Source organism: Acinonyx jubatus, chromosome A1, assembly GCF_027475565.1.
Source record: "Acinonyx jubatus isolate Ajub_Pintada_27869175 chromosome A1, VMU_Ajub_asm_v1.0, whole genome shotgun sequence".
Lineage (NCBI taxonomy): Eukaryota > Metazoa > Chordata > Mammalia > Carnivora > Felidae > Acinonyx > Acinonyx jubatus.
The window spans coordinates 204,545,524-204,568,223 of record NC_069380.1 but is presented as its reverse complement, the minus strand read 5'-3'; the positions used below and the strand labels follow the sequence as shown (position 1 = coordinate 204,568,223).

At 37.1% G+C, this 22,700-nt stretch overlaps 1 long non-coding RNA gene across 1 annotated transcript in view; it reads left to right on the top strand.

Moving 5' to 3' along the window:
* The window catches only part of LOC128311319 (uncharacterized), a 125,528-nt gene extending 114,192 nt beyond the window's left edge, over positions 1–11,336 (top strand). Inside the window, exon 3 of the long non-coding RNA XR_008289691.1 lies at positions 10,993–11,336. This is a non-coding gene — a long non-coding RNA (uncharacterized LOC128311319). The remainder of the gene's footprint in view (positions 1–10,992) is intronic.
* The last annotated feature ends 11,364 nt before the right edge of the window (positions 11,337–22,700 follow it).

Here is a 22,700-nt window from a genome sequence, read left to right as displayed (position 1 = left end):
ACAGAATCGGAAACAGGCTCCAGGCTCTGAGCCATCAGCCCAGAGCCTGACACGGGGCTCAAACTCATGGACCGCAAGATCGTGACCTGGCTGAAGTCGGACGCTTAACCGACTGCGCCACCCAGGCGCCCCAGCATCCCAAAAGTTTTGAACCATTGTGTTTTCTTTTTAATTTATCTTCATGTATTTTTTTCTCTTTTATTTCTTGGTTGACCCATTCATTGTTTAGTTGCATGTTATTTAACCTCCATGTATTTGGGTTATTTCCAGATTTTTTCTTGTGGTTGATTTCTAGCTTAATAGTATTGTGGTCAGTAAAGATGCATGGTATGGTTTCAGTCTTTTTGAATTTTATGAGACTTGTTTTGTGGATTAATATGTGATCTTTTTGGAGAATGTTCCATATACACTTGAAAAGAATGTGTATTCTGCTGTTTTAGGATGGAATGTTCTAAGTATATCTATTAGATCCATCTGGTCCAAAGTGTCATTCAAAGCCAATGTTTCCTTGTTGATTTTCTGTTTAAATGATCTATCCATTGATTTAAGTGGGGTTTTAAAGTTACCTACTGCTATAATACTACTACTGATTACTTTCTTTATGTTTGTTATTAGCTGCTTTATGTATTTGGGTGCTCCCATGTTGGGTGTTATATCTTCTTGTTAAGCTGTTCTCTTTATGATTAAAAGTGTTCTTTGTCTCTTGTTACAGTTTTCATTTTAAGGTTTATGTTTTCCAGCGGAAGTAGTGCTACACTGGCTTTCTTTTCACTTCCACTTGCATGATAAATGCCTCTCCATACCTTCACTTTCAATCTGCATGTGTCTTTAGGTCAGAAAAGTGTCTCCTATAGGCAGCATATAGATGGTCCTTATTTTTAATCCACTCCATTACCCTATGTCTTGATTGGAGAATTTAGTCCATTTACATCCAAAGTAATTATTGATAGATATGTACTTATTGCCATTTGTTACTTATTTTATGGTTGTCTTCATAGTTCTACTCTGTTCTTTTCTTCTCTTGCTCTATTTTCTCATGTTCTGCTGGCTTGCCTTAGTTTAGTTTCTCATGGTTTGCTTACTTGGGTTCCTTTCTCTATTTTTTATTTTTTTGCATAATTATTATCAGTTTTTGGTTTGTGGTTACCATTCGGTTTGTATATAACATCTTATGCATATAGCAGTGTCTATTAAGTTGATGGTCAGTTAAATTTGAATTCATTCTTTTATTCCTCTCCTCCTCACCTCCACGTTTTAGCTACATGGTGTCATACTTTACATACTTTTATTTTGCGAATCCCTTGCCTGATTTTTATAGATACCCTTAATTTTTTTAATGTTTTTTTAAATATGAAATTGATTCTCAAATTGGTTTCCATACAACACCCAGTGTTCATCCCAACAGGTGCCCTCCTCAATACCCATCACCCACCCTCCCCTCCTTCCCACCCCCCATCAACCCTCAGTTTGTTCTCAGTTTTTAAGAGTCTCTTACGTTTTGGCTCCCTCCCTCTCTAACCTCTTTTTTTTTTTTTCCTTCCCCTCCCCCATGGTCTTCTGTTAAGTTTTTCAGGATCTAGATACCCTTAATTTTACTGCTTTTGTGCTTCTTAATTTTCTTACCCCTGTGTATGGTCTTCCCTTTCCACTAAATGAGTCCCCTTTAACAATCCTTGAAGGGCTAGTTTAGTGATAATTAATTCCTTTAATGTTTGGTTGTCTGAGAAACTCTTATCTCTTTTTCTATTCTGAATGGTAGCCTTGCTGGTTAGAGTATTCCTGGTTGTAAGTTTTGGGTTTGTTTGTTTTTTTTCTTTTAGCACTTTAAATATATCATGTTGTTCCCTTCTGGCCTGCCAAGTTTCTCCTGAAAAATCAGCTGATAGACTTATGGGGTTTTCCTTGTATGTAACTGTTTTCTTTTCTCTTGCTGCTTTTAAAATTCTCTATTTATTACTGTATGTTTTGGTGTGATCCTCCTTGGATTGATTTTCTTGGGAGCTTCCTGTGCCTTCTGGATCTGGATTTCTGTTTCTTTTCACAGACTTGGGAAGTTTTCAGCTCTTTTTTTCTTCAAATACATTTTCTTCCCCCTTTTCTCTCTCTTTTCTTCCTGTGATCCCTATAATATGAATGTTATTATGCTTTATGGTGTTACTGAGTTCCCTAAGTTTATTTTCATTTTTTATCATTATTTTTTCTTTCTCCTGTTCTTGATTGTTTTCCATGACTGTGCCTTCCAGATTGCTCATCCTTTCTTTTGCTCCCTCTAGTCTACTCTTTATTCCATCTAGTGTAATTTTAATTACAGTTATTGAGCTCTTCATCTCTGATTGGTTCTTTTTTATATTTTCTATTTCACTGTTAAGGGTGTCACTAATGTTCCCCACTCTCTTCTCAAGTCCAGTGAGTATCTTTATGACCATTATTCTAAATTCCCTATCAAGCATATTATTTATCTCCATTTAATTTAGCTCTCTTGCTGTGATTTTGTCCTGTTCTTTCATTTGGGACATATTGCTCTGTCTCCTCATTTTGTCTAACTCTCTGTGTCTCTTTTTATGTGTTAAGAAAGTCAGCTACATCTCCTGCTCTTGAAAGTAGTGGCCTTATGATGAAGATGATCTGTAGTGCCCTGCAGTGCAATGTCCCCTGTTCATCAGAATTTTGTACTTCTAGGGTGTCTCCTATATGTGTTGTCTATGCCCTACTCTTGTGGCTGAGCCACATTTGCCTTCAGTCCAGTCATCTACAATGGCTCTATTTGCATGTTGTGGGCTGGGTTTGGTCTCTGTTTTGTTAGTGGGCTAAACTAGGGCCACCTTGGGCTTGAGTTGAGTCAGACTAAATATTTGACAGAGATGCAGTAGCATAGAACATCAGAGTACTTTCCTTGCGTTGTCTTCTGAGAAGCTTTTTTGGTGGGCAGGGCCTATAGTCTAACCAGATGTCTGCCCCTAGCCCACTACTAGGGCTGCAGTGGGACTGGTGTGTGTGGTTATCTTCCTTTCTCCCTGGGGCAGAAGTCACTTTGGAATGGTGCTGACCCTTGTCAGGCTGCTTGCACACTGCCAGGTTTGTGGCATGGCTTTGGATAGGTTCTAGCCAAGGCCATATTGAGGGGACAGATCTGCAGGAGAACAAGGGCGTGAGGTTTGTGGTGCCAGTAAGGTCCATGCTGATCTGCCTGGGAATATTCCCTTCAAGGCTTACCCCAGATTGGAGGGGGTAGGTCCACAGAAAACTTGGGAATGGGTTGCACAGTGCCCTCAAGATCCATGCTGGTCTGCTTCAGGAGGGTACCATCAGCTATCTGGGAAAATTTCCTTCAAGGCTGACCAGGTTGTTGGGGATGGACTTACAGAAGTGTGCAGGGGCAGGGCATGCTGTTAGTAAGCTAGGAGGAGAGTGTTGGCACTGAGCTGATTCCTATAGATGTTCAGGTTTGTAGGCTGGGGTGGTATGGGAGGGAAATGGCATCTGCCAGCTCTTTTGTTCTTGAAGAAGTATCCTGAAGATCCCTGCTCATCCAGCACACACTCTGAGGTTAGTAAATTAATCTCCTTCCTGTATACACTAGGTGTTTTTCAAATTACTTTTATGCTTTATCTCAGCACGGCTGTTTGTTATGCTGTCTCTTTCCGGGTGGGAATTTAGTTTCCTATGGTTCTCACAGAGTTGAGTCCACTGATTTTTAAAGTTCTAGTTGCTAAGCCCCTCTGATTGTAAGAATTTGTAAAGCCAGGTCAATTGTTATGGGGATCTGTCATCCCTACGAGGGTCCCTTATGCCTGCAGTGCCTAGTGTGGAAGTCTGCTCATCCACCTCTCCATGCCCACTGTGTCTTTTCCTCCTGCAGGCAGTCTAGTGTGTCCATTTTGCTCCTGACTGTGTCTCTATCCATCCTACCTTCTTTGATATGGCCTCTTCTCAACATTTAGCTGTGGAGAGTCTATTCTGCCAGTCTTCAGATCATTTTCTGGTTTACTTACAATGATGTGGGTGTTAACTAATTGTGTTTGTGGGATAAGGTGAGCTCAGGATCCCCCTACTCTGCCCTCCTCCCTGAGTATTCCTACTCTTTTAATTATTAAAACTGCCCTATGAATTTAATGCTATTATTATCACCATTTCACTGGTGGTAAAAACTAAGGCTTGGCATGATCTGGTAACTTTCCCAAGTTTATAAGTATTAAATTAGTGGTACAAAATTTTGAGTCTGACTCCAGAGTTTGTGTTAAATATCTGAATAATTATCTGGCTTCGCCAGTAAGAAGTAAAAAGTCACTATTTATGTGATCATAATATCATAATATTTCATAGACAACCAAATAGAATACTATGGGTTTTTGTTTTCTCTACACAAACGAAACAAAACACAAAAACAAACAAAAGAACAAACAAAAACTTAATCAGTCCTAGGACAGTAAGTCTTTATGATGGTCCTTGTCATCTTAGGGAAAACTAAGTGAAGGAGATGAGATTTTTTTTTAGTTAATTAATGGGGATTAAGAAGATGAGATTCTCTTTAGATAATTAACAAAAAGGGACATGGCTTTAAAAAGAAAAGGTGGGACAATCTTGTTCTGTGATCCTTCTTGCTAGGAAGAAGAAATTTATGAGTGTTATTTTGCTCCATTGGGATTCCACCATCTAAGGATAAAGTTTGATTTCTTCCTGATGTTGTATGGAGTCTATAGAGGGTAAATCATCCTAAGCCTAAGCATTTGGGAAATAAATGTGAGATTGTGCAAGCTGTGTTCTGTGACATTGCTGCCATTCCAAGTTCCCTGAGTGGGTATAGTGTCTTGGTGCTAACTGAGATGATGCTTCCTTTCATCATCTGCTCAAGAAAACTACCATGTAAAGTCAACTCAGTAAAGGAAAGTAATGATAAAACAGATAAATCTTGTTTATGTAGAGAAATTCTAGACTGAGAGTTCCTGCTTCCTAGTGAGACACTTCTCCTCAGGGAATGATGTGCTTTGCTTTGCTGCTAGAGCTCCTTCCCTGATGGATCTCCAAACCTAGAGAATGTTCTTGCTTTCACAAAGATTTTCCCAGGATAACCACAGTTCTTGGTACAGCTCCTTGGATGTTGTCTTCTATAACCACAAATAAACTGGCCCTGTCAGGACACAGAGGAGCCTCAACAAACTCAAGAAGGTCTCCAAAGTCTCTCTGGGGGCAGCTGTTATAATTTCAGCAAATTATGGTTTTAAAATGGTTAGATTAAATGATTTTTTAAGTCCCTCTAGCTCTAACATTCTGTGAATAAATAGAGTTTGTGGGCAGGCCTGGAAATACGCTCATCACTTTTCTCTGGGAAAATGCATTACAAATCCAAATAGACTCAATTAATGGACTTCTGGAACATAGTTCATGAAAGTTGGGAACAGACTAAGTGGGAAAGAAACATATAGGGTTTGGAGGAGAGCATATTGTGTCCATGTTTGGCAGAACCCAGAGTCACTTTGCTACTCCAAATGCTGAAATAAGCATGGGCCCATTTGTGGGGGCTGAGGGAGATCCTGAGTGCATTTACTGACTTTGATGATGACTTATTTTTTTCTCTAACTTGATCCTCTTAGCTGTCTGTTTTATTTTTGCAATAACAATATTCACTCACAAGAGGAGTCATAAAAATAATAGAAATTGGAAAACTGGCTTTGTGGGGAAGGACTCAAATAATTTATCCATTAAGTATATGATGCTATAAAGGAACTTCAATATACTCTTATTGAATTTGAAAGGGTATAATTATATATTGTACAGAAAACAAGGACATACAATCAGCTAAATATGAATATTCTTAAAGGACAAAATAGTAAATAATTTTTACTATCCTTGAAAATCTGAGAGCCATATGAGTGTAAAATTGATCAACTATCTTTGTATTTATATTTTTATTTATTTCCTAAGCTTGGAAAATGAGACTGTGTAATCAGTGGTCTAAAACCTAAGAATGACACCAAATCCTGGTTATGAAAACAAAAATGATGAACAATTGCAGATTCTTCTTTTGAACTTTTTGGGAATAAACTCCACACTCTTCTTCCTCCTCCTCTTTCTCAAATATTGTAAATACCAAAAGACGAGATAATGAGGACAGATCCTAAAAGTGAAGCCAGGTAGTGTGGTGTGTGGTATGAGATAGTGATGTTTGGAACTTAGGAATCATGAATACTATTAATAAAGTTTTTGAGCTGAGATGAAGAGAGATCCAGCATGGCCAGAAGATTAGCCAGCCCCAAAGATAGACTAGGATACCAATAATGTGATGAGCTAATGGGAAGAATGCAATTGAGAAACCCAATGATCATACAATGAACAGTCAACATCCGTTAATTGGGATTGCAAGAAGATGGGGTCATACCCCCTGGGGGTAGATTATTCAGAACCATGAATCATCTGGGAGATCATATTTACACCACATACTGAACTTCAGAAATTCCAATATATACCTATGGTCATGTTTTGATTTTTCTGTCCTCCTTCCCCTCTGCCTGGACATTAAAACGGCGATAATCCTGCGTGTTGGGATGGGAAAAAACAAATCCTGACAACGAGTGTCCCACATGAAGAGACAATGTATTTGAGAAGAATAGTTGCTGGAAACAAACTAGTAGGAAAACTTCCTTTTCTAGATATAAAAGAGTCACTCTTGTGTCTCTATAAAATACCTAGTTTCTATACACATACCCACATCCCAATTTCTGTTTTGTTTTGGTTGGTTTGTTGTTGTTATTTTGAGTATGTAACCAAGGTAACAGTTGAATTCTCCTGGCCCTGGGATCATAATATGACCCTTGACAAGATTTTTACTAATCATCAGAATTTATTCTATCTTGATGCTGTTTGGATCTACCCACTGGTACAATTTGAAGTAGATAATTTTTTAGTAAAACTCTCTTTCTACAAGACAAAATATTTTCAGTTCTAATCATGAAGTTTGGTAAAAAATACTAATGGCCAGAAAAAAGAATGGAAATTCTTGGTTATTGTACTTCATTATATGTTAAATATGTATAAGTATGCCAGCAAAAATACATTAAAAATAAAATAAATATAACAGTACAGAAAGGGAAAATCATGGGCTAATATTTTTATCTATACTGATGCACTTTTTGAAACAAGAAATAAAAACTTATAACCACATTTTAGCCTGCAAATAATCACATTACAGTATCTGTTTTCAATCTCTAACTTCTGAAAAATTGAAATGACTTTATAGATATTATTTTTATTTGTATGTTCATGTTCAATAGACAGCAGGACAATTTTTTCATTGATATTTGCTCATAATTGATCAAAAGCAATTTTTTATTTTAATTTAGAGATATTTCTTTCACACGCAGCAATGGTCATATGAATTGTTAGAACATTTTTAAGAGTGTTTAAACTTTACTTTTTAGAACATTTTTAGATTTACAGAAAAATTATGAATTTTAATGCTGAGTTTCCCCTATTAACATCTTACATTAGAATGGTACATTTATAGGGGCACCTGGGTGGCTCAGTCAGTTAAGCATTTGACTTCGGCTCAGGTATGATCGCTTGGTTCATGAGCTGGAGCCCCACGTCGGTCTCTGTGCTGACGTCTCAGAGCCTGGAGCCTGTTTCAGATTCTGTGTCTCTCTCTCTCTCTGCCCCTCCCCTGCTCGTGCCTCTCTCTCTCACTCACAAGAATAAGCATCAAAAAATGGTACATTTATTACAACTAATGAACTAATATATGCATTATTATTAACTAAAGCACATACTTTATTTAAATTCCATTATTTTTTTTACCTAATATCCTTTTCTTTTATGAAAAGTTATAAACATAAGAATGTTAAGAAAACACCCATAAAAATCCCATTTCATAATACATTCAGGAAATTGTAAAACTATCATATCTGTTTGTATCAATTCCAGCAACTTTCAAATGATATATTCCCTTCCAAATTATAATTTGTACGTATTGCTTGGGAAAATCTGAGCTCACTTCTGATACAACATATTTCTTCTTTTAACAGTCAATTTGAAATGAACAATGATACCATAATGATGATCAAATGGAAATAAGAATCGAGTTCTTAGTCTTGAGACAAACACATGACGCCAAGTCTGCATGTTTTGCGGGCTGCTGGTTTAATCAGGATTTCTCCAAACTAACTTCCATGTAGAGCACAATGCCTATTAAAAGATAAGGATAAGACACATGCAAATTTGTAGCTTCTTCATAGATTATTTAAGTTCAACAGTACTAAGGATAATTGTTTAGATTTAGAACTTAGGGCAGCAACAAAAAAAGTTTTTTTCGAGGGTGAGTATTGTGTCACTTTATGTTGTTCAGAATCGCTCATCAAAGCAGACAAACCACTTAGTTGGTTTTATGAACGTCTTTAAATCTTCTGCAGAAAATCCCTTGTCCCCTTACTAACTGCACCACCTCACTCTGCACTTAGCACCTCACTGAGTACCTCCATCCCCACAGCACAGTAGATGCAAATCTCAGCTTCTTTCAACTGTTTTCATAAGAAGTCTGGTTATTCTAAGCAAATCTCAGCTTCTTTCAACTGTTTTCATAAGAAATCTGGTTATTCTAAGCAAGCATTTTGTAAAGTTCTTTTTCCAGCTTTACGAAAGCATAATTGATAAATAAAATTGTAAGACATTTGAAGTGTACAGAGTGATGGTTTGATATACATAAACATTGTGAAATGGTTGCCTCCAAGTTTAATAACAGAACCCTCGTCTCACATATTTATCTTTTTTGAGAACACGTAAGTTCTACTCCATTAGCAGATTTCAGTTATAAGATACCAGCGTTACCAACTATAGTCACCATGTTTTACATTAGACCTCAGACCTTCTTCATCTTACAGCCAAACATTTGTACCTTTTGACAAACTCCTCATTTCCCCCTCCTCCAGTCTCTGGCAAATGCTTTCCTATTCTCTGTTTCTATGACTTGGCTTTTTTTTTTTTCTAGATACCAAATATAAGGGATACAATCTATGTCTCTGTCGGCTTATTCCACTTAGTATTCAATTAGTATGAGGACTTTCAGGTGTTTCCATGTTGTTGCAGATAACAGGATTTCTTTCTTTTTCAAGGCTGAGTGATATTCCATTATCAAGTTTTTAAAAATGTGCCGATGAAGAGGTGTGTTAAGGTCAGGCTCACAGAGCTTAGTCTCTTGGTGTCATGGTCGACCCTCCCCGCCCCCACACATCTTTCTCCTTCCGCTGAGAAGCAACACAAAAACCATTCCGCTCACTGCCTGTACTCTAGGCACCTTACTGTCTGCCTTTCTTCACAACAGCCAAGATTATTGATGACTTTTAAATATCAATTCCTCCATCAAAGGAATTCTCATAGGAACTCTCAACAGAACGGCATTTATCTGTTTCATTACATAAACGTTCAGGCCATATGTAATTTTTTCAGAGTAATTCATTTTTTCCCATGGGAGTCTACCTTCTAGAATATCATATATTGGTAGTCGTCATCAGTCTAGTTTGTGATTTGTGGCTAGAAACACATAAATACTTCAAAGTGAAAAGTTTTCTCTTTCCTTTCTAGACTGACTGTAAACCTAATTTCACAGTTTGTCTCGGGTGCTTAAAAACCACTGTACTTGAAGGTTTGTCATTGGCTAAGCCCCTTTATTAAAATTTTAGGGAAAGCAAAGGAAAAGCAGAAATTCTTTTAGAAACTCTTTACATATTTATAAGCAATTATTAATAAATGCTTGGCCATGTTTTCCTTTTGACCAGATTGCATAGATTTCATGTGTCAAACTTTCCCTCCTACTTACCATCTTCCCAAACGTTAATCATTCCTCTTGCTCCTTTCTTTGTCTTTCTGCATTCACCTTTATTTGTATTTATTTGATTAACTGTGATTAAATAGTAATAATTAATTTTAAAGATTTCAATATTTTGACGGCTCATAATGTTCTAGAAATGCACCTTGATCCTGATCCCACTGACTTCGTGGGTTCTAATTTTTTTATTAGTATTTTAAGTGTCTTCCATGCTCCCATCTGGTTATTTCCTTCATACAACCCATTTCCTGCTTTTGCTGAACGTAGACTAGGGTGTTTTCCATTTTTGTTTTTAATTTTACTGTTCCCCAAGGCTTCCTTAATTGTGTTTTTCTTGGGTAGACAACATTTTGCCTCTGAATATTTAAGCCAAGACTAAAGTACACCCACATGGCACTTAACTTGTTAAATGATTTCTTTCTAATGAAATATTTGGTTAATAGACAACAAAGACAATTTATAATATATCACTCCACAGCCTACTATCTAGAATTTTCTCAGTGGACTATAATTCCAGAAATAATCTCTTTTAATATTTGTTATTTAATTTATCACATTGTGGACCTCAGTGGTCAGTGGTAACAGCCAGAGAAAGGCAATGCACAGGAAAGGAGGCAAATAATTGTTGTCTGAATGCATTTGATAACTTTCTGCTTTACATAAAACATTTTATTGTATGTCCCAACTGTCATAATATAATAACTCCAATTTAGAGATGAGGAAGTTCGGGTTTATAGATGATCAAAAGGTTGGCCGAGGTTGTATTCTTAAGCGGTGGTGTTCCTTTCACCTTCTGCTCAAGTTAATTTTTTTCTGAGTTTTGCAGAGCCCATAAATTCAGATTTGTTTTATTTTATTGCTATGTTTCGGTCTACAGTTTTACAAAAAATAATGTGTCAAATATTGTTATCAAAAAAGTTTTCATATGAAACCAGCTCTATGCAAAGTTTTTATCTCTTTCCTTTATTCACTCTTGTTACAGTGGTAACTACAACAATATGTTCTTTCTACAGATTCGTCTCACAACTTGACTTTGATACTGCCTTCATGGAGGAGTGGGGTCTATTTTTTAATATTTTGGAATCCGGTTGTCAGTGACAGTAACACTTTGTGATTTCCTATGCTAAATCATAAAAGGTGATTTATTTTTATTTTTTTTATTTTTTTGCTTTGTATAGTCTCTTGGGACATTCAATCAAGCCAGTCACCACACTGTGAGGAAACCCAGGCAGAAGCAGCTTGCAGAGAGGTCCACATGAAGAGATCCAAAGCTCAGGGCATCAGCTGCATGACTGAACTGTCAGCCAGTAGCCAGGCATATGAAGGAGTCACCTCGGAAGTGATCCTGTAGTCCCCCAGTTGAGCTGGTGCCACGTGGAGCAGAGGTGAGTCCTCTTCACAGATGCCTACTGGAATTGGAGATATGTAAGCTAAATAACTAATGCTGTTAGCATTAAGCACTAACTTTCCTGGTAATTTGTTATTTAACAACAAATAACTAAAACAAGTGTCAACAATTCTTTTTGATTCATGGAAAACTCACTTTAAAAAATCATTTTTATTGCACTATAGTTCTGAAAGTTTCCTTTTATTAGGTGAACTTAGACCTAATCAGACAAAAAAAAAAACCAGCCCCCCAAAGTTGCCCAACTCCAGGAAGCCTTGCATAAATCTGAAATATATTTTTTTAATTTTTTATATTTATTTTTTTAAGAGAGAGAGACAGAGAATGAGCAGGGGAGGGGCAGAGAGAGAAGGAGACACAGGATCTGAAGCCGGCTTCAGGCTCTGAGCTGTCAACACAGAGCCTGACATGGGACTCGAACCCACGAACTGTGAGATCATGACCTGAGCTGAAGTCAGATGCTTAACCGACTGAGCCCCCCAGGTGTCTCCAAAATAATTTTTGTTTTGTAGTTTCCTACTTATCCTGCTCTATTATACAGCCCTGTTTGTCTGTTTTGTCAAGAAACATTCTGAAAAAAAAAAAAAAAGAAATTAGTTTATTTTCTCTGGACTTGCTGCAGTGGTATGAATAGGGAATGTAAGCTTTGCACTAGTTAACATTTTAACAGGAATCTATTTGAACAGCACACTGTTCCATTGGTACACATTATCTGACTTCTATTAATTAGGTAATTGAATAGATGTATGATTTAAACTTGTGGATTCTTCCTTCTACCAAACCTGCTGTCTTTCACTCAGAGTGTATCTCCTTTCTGTCCATTTTTTTTGTATCATACTCACAAATTTCTTAAAATTTGAATTTTTGAAAATACAGTTCTTTTCTCTCTTTTTTTTTTTTAGTCTTACCATGATAATTGCTCATGGTCGTGGTTATCCAGGCATAGACATCCATTTGACAAAGCTTGTAAAATGATCAGTTACATTGTTCATCTGCATATTTTATCATAGCATAAGTAGACCATGTTCTGCAATGGTGTTGAATAGTAAGTGTATGATTCAGAGTCATTTTTCAAAAGGGGTAGGTGGAAAGGAACTCAGGAAAGTCACACAGGTCGCTTCATTTTATGATTACCTTCTGAGGTTTCTGTATTCCAGGAACACTAAACTTTAGTGTCCCGTGTCACAACTGCCTTAGCCTTCATTTCTCTTCCTCGGAAGACAAAACTTTAAACAGGGTCTCATGTGTAGGTAATTTACTCGGGAAGTTACCCTAGGTAAGGGGTGTGGGGACTGAAAGAGTATAACGTGGAAGGAGGAAAAGGAATGACAGGAGTAATTTATCGATTTGGTATTGCTGTAGCTATAGGAGCTTGACTCCTTTGAGAGCTTCTGATGAGCTGTGTAGAAGGTACAAGTTCCATTAGCTCATCAGACTTCACTTCAGAAATGCAAATTCAAAGTCAGAAAGATTAAGAATTTCAAGACCATTAACCAGGGCACCAAACTCGGGTGACAGCACTGGTTTCACAGCCATATAACTGACCCTGCTTATGATCTTTGAGTTGTGGCTCTAAATGCTGGGGATCTTTGGTTGTCTTCAAGCAAAGCAGAGACTGAAGGTATGAACACAGGAGGTGGGAGGCCAAGGCGATCCTAAGAACGTGAGCTCATGAACTTTAGAAGCATACACAATCGCGGGGAAGCGTTTAGGCCTAAGCAACTTAGAAACCAGCAGTTCAACATACACTCACCGAACTCTGAACTCTAATGAGTTACTGGCCAGTATTGAATTTGTCCTAGTGCAATGGAATTGAGTTTGAATAGCAAGAAATCATTCTGAAATTGTGAGGCACTGCTTGGTGCTCTGAAAAGGCTCATTTCCTGTTATAAAGTCTGGTGTTAAGGAGCACATATTGTCTGTATTCATTTCCTAGGTATGTCTTAACACTGTACCACAAGTTAGGTTGCCTCACACAACAAAAATTTATTGTCTCACAGTTCTAGAGGCTAGAAGTCCAAAATCAAGGTGTTGGATCATGCTTTCCCCAAAGTCTGTAGGGTAGAGTATTTCCTTGCCTCTTCCAGCTTCTGATGGTTCCCATCAATCCCTGGCATTCATTGGCTTGCTGCTCCATCACTCTGTTTTTGTCTCTGTTGTCACATGGCATTTCTCTTCTCATCATGACACCAGTCACATTTACACAAGGTTGGGCGTGTTCAGGGTAGTATGGCCCTAAGTGAAGACACCAGTCATATTTAATTAGAGCCTGCTCTAATGAACTCAACTTGACTGCATCTAGAAAGACCCTGTTTCCAAATAAGTTTACACTCACAGGTACCAGTGGTTAGGACTTTACTGTATCTTTTTTGGAAGATGCAATTCAACCTATAACAGTGATCCAAGGAGGCTACAAACTGCAGTTTGATCCCAGCTGTGTCCCTGCCATGCTCATTTATGTAAGTGAATCAATTTACCTCTTGGAACTTCAGTTTCTGCTTCTTTAAAATGAAAGCAGTAACTTTCTCTGGTCACCTGACAAGGTCCAATGTGACTATATGAAGAGTTGGCATGTAGACATGTGATCTTAAAAAACTTCACATGTGGATAACGTTATTGAAACTCTCTCAACATAAGTATGTCTCCAAATGATAACTTATTTTTTCTTTTCAGTGCAATGAAAGCATGGACTGCTTAATTTCTAACTGGCATGAAATCTCATGAACATTAGCTACAAAAGGCCAAAAGGCAGGATCTGCAAAAAGTACATAAGAAACAGCACAGATTTATTTCATTTTGCTGGAGTCTGAGAACATGAACTAACTTAGTCAACACCATCTACCCAGTCCACACGAGGAAAAGAAAAACACAAGGAAACTGTTTTAAGAATTTATTCTAAGACTTATGATCTAATTTTTCACTGTGACACTCACTTTGTTCCCACAATATCCTATTCAAAGACTTTCTGGTGACCTAAATCTGTCATTTTCTCTTAACAGGCCCTTGTTTTCCATCCTGTTCTTGATTTCCAGCTGCTTTTTGTGCTCACTGTGGGTTACTGTCAGGGATAATTTAGGGAGGCATGCAACATGTTTCCAAACAAAGGGATGAATGGTCTGGCATTTCAGGAAGGACTAAAAAAAGACATTTCAGTCTGGAATTATGTAAGCTGGGAGGATGTGTTCTCAAAGGCTTAAAGTAATGGATATAGACTGAGAATGGCAAAAACAATCTTAAAAAAAAAGGAACAAAGTTGAAGGACTCATATTTCCTGGCTTTAAAACTTATTACAAAGCTATAGCAATCAAGATGGTATGGTACTTACACAAGGATAGACATATAAAACAATGGAATAGAATGAGAGTTCAGAAATAAACTCATATATTGTGGCAAATTTATTTTCAACAAAGGTGCTAGACAATTCAATGGGAGAAAGAATAATCTTTTTGGCAAATGGTATGAGTAGGGACAATGGAAAGTCCACATGCAAAAGAGTGAGATGGGAGCTCTCCCTCAGGCCATATGCAAAAATGAACTCAAAATGTATCACAGACCTCAATGTAAAAGCTAATCTAGAAAATTCTTAGAAGAAAACAGGAATAAATCTTAGTGAGTTAGGCAATGGTTTCTTCAATATCACACCAAAAGCACAAGACCTAAAAGAAAAAAAACAGGTAAACAGACTCCATGAAAATAAAACATATTTGCACTGCAAATGATACGAACAAGAAAAAGAAAAGACAACCTATAGAATGGGAGGAGATATTTGCAAATCACATATCTCATAAGAGACTTGTATCCAGAGTACATAAAGAACTCTGAAAACTCAATAATATAAGGACAAATAGCCCAATTTAAAAGTAGGCAAATCATTTGAACAGACTTTTATCCTAAAAATACATGCCAACGGCCCATGAGCACGTGATAAAATGCATCATTAGTCAGTAAGGAAATGCCAATCAAAACCATGATGAGATGCCACTTTATACTTACTAGGGTAGCTACAATAAAAAAAATGGGAAAGCAAGCTTAGTGAGAAAGGGAAGGTAGCAGAGAGGCCTATGAGCCCTGGTGATCAAGGATGATTTCATTGGGCGTTAAGGATATTACACTGGAGACAGATGAGTAGAAACAGAGAGAGAAGTTCCAGCCAGCCTGCTGAGGCCAATCCAAATACCCAGGGTATGAATCATCAATCAGGCACTCCACATGCCCTGTGGTCAGGCAGAAACATGAGAGACCCAGCAAGAATTATCTCCTGACAGTATACTGTGACCTTGCTAAATTCACTTATTGGCTGTAGTAGCTGGGGGGAAGTAGGGACTTTCTCTGAATATAAAAGAAACACAGTTGTGTTATCTGTGATAACATAGTTGTGTTATCTGTGAATAAAGATAATTTCCTTCTTCCTTTTCAATATTTATATTTCTTACTTACTTTTGTTTTCTAAGAATGCACTGCCTAGAACCTTCAGTACAATGTTGAATAAAAGTAGTTAGAAGATATTCTTGTCCTGTTCTCAATCTTAGCAAGATTGAATTCAATTTCTCACTCTCAAGTACAATATTACTGTAAGTATTTTCTATACTGTCCTTGACCACATAGAAGAGGTTCCTTCTATTCTTAGTTTGCTTAGAGTTTTATCATACATGGGGGTTCAATTTTGTGAGATGTATTTACCTGCATCTCTAGAAATGATATAATTTTTCTTAGTTATTAATGTGATAATTACATTTACTTTCATAAAATTACATTTACTTTCATAAATTACATTTACTTTCATAAAATTTACATTTACTTACACACTTGTGTCAATTTTTGTTTTGTTTTTTTTTTTTTTATCTTTAAGTTGGTAAAATCCACCTGTAAAACAAGGGAAAAAAAAGGACAGTAACAAGTGTTGACAAACATGTGGAGCAGTTGAGCCCCCCATACATAGCTGGTGGCAGTGTGAAATGGTATAGCCACTTTGGAAAATTGTTTGGCAGTTTCTCAAAATGCTAAACATAGACGTACTATATGACTCAGTCATTCCACTCCCAGGGATATATCCCAAGGGAATTGAAAAACATATGTCCAGATAAAAACTTGTGCATGAACATTCACAATAGCATTAGTCATAGTAACCCCAAGCTGGAAACAACGCAAAAGTCTACAGTTGATGAATAAATAAACAGAATGTGTTATCTCTATAGAACTGAATGTTACTTGAATTGAATGCAGTAAAAGGAATGAAGTACTGATAACATACTACAGCATGAATGAACCTTGAAAACATTACGCTAAGTGGAAAAAGCCAGTCATATAAAACCACATATTGTATGATTCAACTTGCATGAAGTGTGCAGAATGGGCAAATGTGTAGAGACAAAAAGTGGATTAGTGTTTGACTAGAGCTAATAGGAGAGAGGGATTGGTAATGGCTGCTAATTCCTTTGGGGATACTGAAAATATTCTAAAGTTGATGATGATCACACAACTCTGAATATACTAAAATTTATGTAATTGCATACTTTAAATTTTTTAATGTTTATTTTTGAGGGAGAGAGAGAGAGACAGGGACAGAGCATGAGCGGGGAGGGGCAGAGAGAGAGGGAGACACAGAATCCGGAGCAGTCTCCAGGCTCTGAGGTGTCAGCACAAAGCCTGACATGGGACTCGAACCCATGGAACGCCAGATCACGACCTGAGCCAAAATCGGACACTTAAACGACTGAGCCGCCGAAGCGCCCCTGTAATTGCATACTTCATATAGGTGAATTATGTAACATGTGAATGACATCTCAATAAAGCTTTTGAAATACACTATGACAAAAAACAACAGTATGTACTATTTATAGGATAGTCAGGAAAGGAAAATGAAGAAATAATATGTGAACTGAGTTCTGGAAAATGTTTAGAAATTAACTAGGGTGAAGAGTGAAATGCAGAGTCTAACAGACTGAGGCAACAGTGTAGATAAAGCCTGACATAGGAAAGATAACCATGTATTAAAGGCTGTGGCAGGCAGAATGCTATGATGGCCCCCATAGTCCCCACCCTGATGTTCATGCCCTGTGCAGTCCCGTCCCCATGAGTGAAGGGGAGACCTATGGCTTACTTCCAGCCAACAGCATATGACAAAGGTGAAGAGATTTTCTAAATGTGATTGAAGTCCCAAACCAGTTAATTTGAGTTAATCAAAGTGAAATTATCCTGAATGGGCCTGACTCAATTAGATGAAAACTCATAACAGAGGGATTAGGCACTCTCTGAGAGGAGAGACCCTCTCTCTGTTGCTGTATTTGAGGAAGCAAACTGGTGTGTTGTGAGAAAGCTTCTGGAGAGGGTCATGTGACACAGAACTGGAGGTGGCCTCTAGGAACTGAGTAATTCCCAGACCAAAGCCAGCAAGAAAACAGGGATCTTACTCTAGATGCAAAGAAATAAATTTTGCCAACAACACAAATAAGATTGGAACTTGTTTATTTCTCACTTGATTCTGTAGATGAAAATGCAGCCCAGCTGATCCCTTGGCCTGGTGAGACCCTGACACAGGGCCCAGCTAAGGCATGACTGTAGTTCAGGCCCACAGGAATTTTGAGATAATATACACATGTGTGGTTGTAAGCCTCACACACAGACCCAGAAACCACTGGTTTCTGAGCAGGTGGTAGGATATGATTCAAGGAAAATTTTACAAAGATCTCCCTGACAGTTTTCTGGAGAACAAATTGGGAATGGGCAAGACAGAGTCATTGGCAATTAGGCGTGCCCGGGTGGCTCAGTCGGTTAAGCGTTAGACCCTCAATCTCAGCTCAGATCTTGATCCTAGGGTCTTGATCTCAGAGTCATGAGTTCAAGCCCCATATTAGGCCCCACACTTGGTGTGAAGCCCTCTTAAACAAAAGTCATAGGCAATTAAAATACTCATAATTCTAATGAGGGATTTAATTATGCAGTAACTTCTAAGGTAGGACAATGAGCTGAGAAGAAGGAAAGCTTTGTGTGCATTGGAAGAGTACTGGATGAGGCAGATGTTCAAAGCTGGGAATATTTGGGATTTAGTTCTCTGATTGAAGCGATACCCTAGAAGACAACTATGTTTTTTATTATCAAGAATTGTGTTGGATGGGTAATGGACATTAAAGAAACCATTGTTGTCATGAGCAGTGGGTGTTATATGTAAGTGATGAATCACTGAATTCTACTCCTGAAATCAATATGGCACTGTATGTTAATTAACTAAAATTAAAAAAAAACACAACTTTTTTTTTGTGAGTCTGTATTTCTCCGTTGAAATGTCTCTCTCCAAAGGCATGCAGACCTCTTAAAATCTTCTCTGGTACCATTCCAGGCCCCATCCTCCCCAGTGTGACTCTCTCAACCATCTTTCTGTCTTGAAAGAGCTCCTTTTTCTTATATATGATCCACAATGTGGCCTTTCTGCTTCCTTCTGTATCAACCTTCTCCATGATGTCCCTGGCTTTCTTCTGGCTCCGCTTCCTCTTTCTGCTCCCTAGCTGTGGACAAGCATCGACATTTTCCAAGCCACCATGGTGGAATTCGAGGCATCTCTAACTTTTCCCTGTCCCTCCAGATATGATATCAGCATTTCCTGATAATACTTAGACTCACATATTTTGTAGTCACATTTTGGACAAGTATGAGAGATCATAACTCTAGTTCAAAGTCCTTGTGTACAGATAAGGTTTCTGAGGCTAGTGAGGCAACCCATGCTTTTATATCCTTTTTTTTTCTTTCCTTTCCTTTCCTTTCCTTTCTTCTTTCCTTTTTCTTTTCTCTTTTCTTTTCTTTTCTTTTTCTTTTTCTTTTTTTATCTCCAAGGTGATCATTTCAGGCTAATCTACTACCTCTTGTTTAGATTATTGTCATAGATTCCCATTGTATGCCAATCTTCCTGAAATTCTTCTTACGTTATTTGTTAGTTAATCTATTAATATGTTATTAATTCATCTAATAAATACTTCTTGAATATTCCTTTGGTTCTACCCATGTTCTAAGCTCTGGAGTAAACATGACAGAGTTGGGATACCCATGCTGCATGAAGTTTATTTTTCAATTTTCTTTACAGGAGACAAATGACAAATAAACAACAAAAAATGTACGTGTCCCTGTGTGAGAAAGAGCTATATTAGGTCATGCTATGAAGAAAACCAAAGCAAAGTGTCAAAGTATAGAATGATAAAATCCCTATTTGAGGAACATGCTGAGCAGCAGAAGAATGAAGTGAGGGGCCAGCTAAACAAAGATCTGGGAGAAAAGCATGGCAGTAATAATGCACTAAGCAGTAAGCACAAAGGCCCTGAGGCAGGTAAGTCTTGATGTATTTGACAAAGAGCAAGAAGGTCATTATGGCTAGAGTAGAACAAGCAAGGTGATGGTTGGTAGGAGATGAGGTCAGAGAAGGTACAAAATGGCCATATCCTTAGCGACCACCCAACCTCAACCTGTTCAAACATGCTTCCTCATGTTTCAATGAAAAAAATTCAATCTCCTGGAATGGGTAACCAAGGCTACCCATTGGTTACCTTATTTGACCTTGTCCAAATTTATCTTTCATAGCTCTCTTATGTGAATTCTTTTTTTTAATGTTTGTTTATTTATTTTGAGAGAGAGAGCATGAACAGGGGAGAGGCAGAGAGAGAGGAAGAGAAAGAACCCCAAAGAGACTCCTCACTGTCAGTGCAGACCCTGACACGGGGCTCGATCCCACCGCTGTGAGATCATGACCTAAGCGGAAAACAAGAGTCAGATACCTAACCGATGGAGCCACCAAGGCGCCCCTGAATTCTTTACATCAGTACCACTAGTCTATTCTTCAGACCCTAAGTTATTCTGCATGGCCCTGCTATGAAAATGTTCTCCCTCCTCTTTACACTCTCCGACTATTGAAATTGCCAGGATCTACATGGTCTAGTTCATATCTCTTCCAAGAATCCTCCTGATCACCTGAGCCAGAAAGTTCTGTTTGTCAGTGCCATTATAAAGTTATATCTTCTTAACATTAGATTTGTGTGTGCATGTGTATGTGTGTGTGCCTGTGTACATGTGTACGTGTGTGTGTGTTGTCTTTTCTATAATGCATCCCAAGTTTCTAGAGACATGCTCATCACAGTTTTGTATCCCTTTTGGGTTTTGGGTAAAGCCTAATAAAAATTAAAATATGATTTAAAATTGACTTGATTAAAGAATCCCATGTCATAGCTTGGAAAAAAAATGATTGCAAAGTTGCATCCTTTCATTTTTTTCAGGATAAAATGGGAGAATTATATAAACATACATGTAATTTACTTTTAGATTGTTAGTTAGCTGATACTCAATAAATACTTGCTATACAAATGAAGGAATGCCTTAGAAATATTAAGAAGAATGGTCTAGTTTTTACAAGTGTGATAAATTCTTACATCCTTAAGAAACATTTTACGTTGCTTTTCATTCGCAGGACTAGACTGTGTAAACTAATCTATCATTTATGAATTTCCTATTGTAAATAATGAAACTATAAGAACTGTAGACACCTAGCAATAACACACATTTCTTCTAGGAGTTCTAATACTCTCAGAAGGTTTTATCCGTGTTACTGTTGACAAGGAAATTGTACAGTTTGCTACACATGCACTTAAAAAATTGAAATCAATTTTTCCTCAAGGTTTCTACAAACTCATCTTTGAAGACCTGCTATAATCTTGATGCTCCCAAAGTAATCCACACAAGTTTTGCCCACTTTATCTCTTTTTTCTGTTTTTCTTGCTTTTATTCCTTTCTCTTTTCTTCCAAATTGTGAGTTTTCTTGCTTGTTGTTTTGTTAAAATTATGCATATGGATTTTAAAGATCAAACACTATGGAATATAGAAATATAACCAAAAATAGCATTTGCATAAAAACATTATTAGGATTTTGGTGTAATATTATTTAATCTGTATCTCTGTATTTCCATTACTGTTATTTCATGAATATCAATAAACAAAGATCTATATCATAATTTTTATTACCACACAGTATTTCTTTGCATGTTTGTGCATACTTAATTAGTTCCCAGTATCCCATATCATTAAGGACCCTATTTCTGGTTTCAGAAGGAACTCATGATCTTCCACTGAAATGATAGAAGAATTCTTATGAAATAATGCTTCATGACATAATTTTCAAACAATGCTGACCAAACAATACTTTAATATTTTTTGGAGACATCAATTTTCCCAAAGGAAAATATTTGGTCAAGTGTGACATACACAACATATATTGGGGTTGGGTGACTTGCTAGAGGTGAATTAAATGCTATATAATAAAGTTATTTTTACCCTGAGTCATTGGTTCCTAACTCTGACTGCAAATAACACTCATCCACTGAACTTTGAAAAAATGACCATACTGATTGAACCCCAAACCAATGAGAATGAGTCTTTGGATGAAACCAAGGCTTGTGCTGGTTTTAAAAGCTCTTAAATGAATGTTAAATGTGAGGGTTGAGAACCACCGACTGTAATTCCAAAGTAATTTGTGCAGAATTCATTCTACAAAGCTTGGTAAATAATAGCATCTTTTATTTTGAAGAGAATGGAAGTTCATCTTAAAATCAGGAAAATATGTATATGGTGCATATACAGAGTTTGTTTATCTAGTTTGTAGAGTCTTTTTTTGTGTGTGCCACTTACCCCAAGAATTCTCTGAGAATCAAGTTTAATGCTAATGGATGGTTTGGAAAGGACATTTTATGGCTATTCTCCTTTTATCTGAGGACATGCCACAATGGTTTTCCTTGAAGGCTCAAAGCTAGATTTGTGCATTCTTTATCCCAAGTGGAACATTTTGATAATGCAGCATTTTGGATTAGCTGAATTAAAGATATAATATGGATTTCCATTGGGAGAGACCAAAATGTAAGAAGGGGAGGAAAACAGGAAAGATGGGGAGTTTACCATCATTTCCAGTGGATGAACTGGATTTTGATATGAATGGTGACTCAAAGTTGCAGAGACAATATGATATTTTTCATTTACCAAAGCTATAGAGAGAAATGGAAATATGTCTACTTGCACAAACTTCAAAGCACACAAATCCAAAAGCATCCCTAAAAGGTTACTTTCATTGCAATAAAATCTATAGTAGGCAATGCTTCCATAGCACATTGAAAAAATAACAGGCAAAAATGTCTCACACTGATATTTTTTGGTACTTTTTTTCTTGTAGTTTTTAAATCATAGATAAAATGATTGTAGGATAAAGGCTAAAGGGCAACTTTGAACTAAATGGAAAAATCTTGTCTTTGCATTAGTATTTCCTTAATTCTCCAATACCAGGAACATTTACATTTTGAATACAATTTTAAAACATACTGTGATTTCTAAAAAGCAATAAAAACACATTTCCTGTTGTTAAGAACATGTGAAATCGGCTAAGATACAGGAAATAAATCAGTATAATTGGATATTTTTAGCCAATGATTACTGTACTGGCATTTTTTTAAAAATCTAATT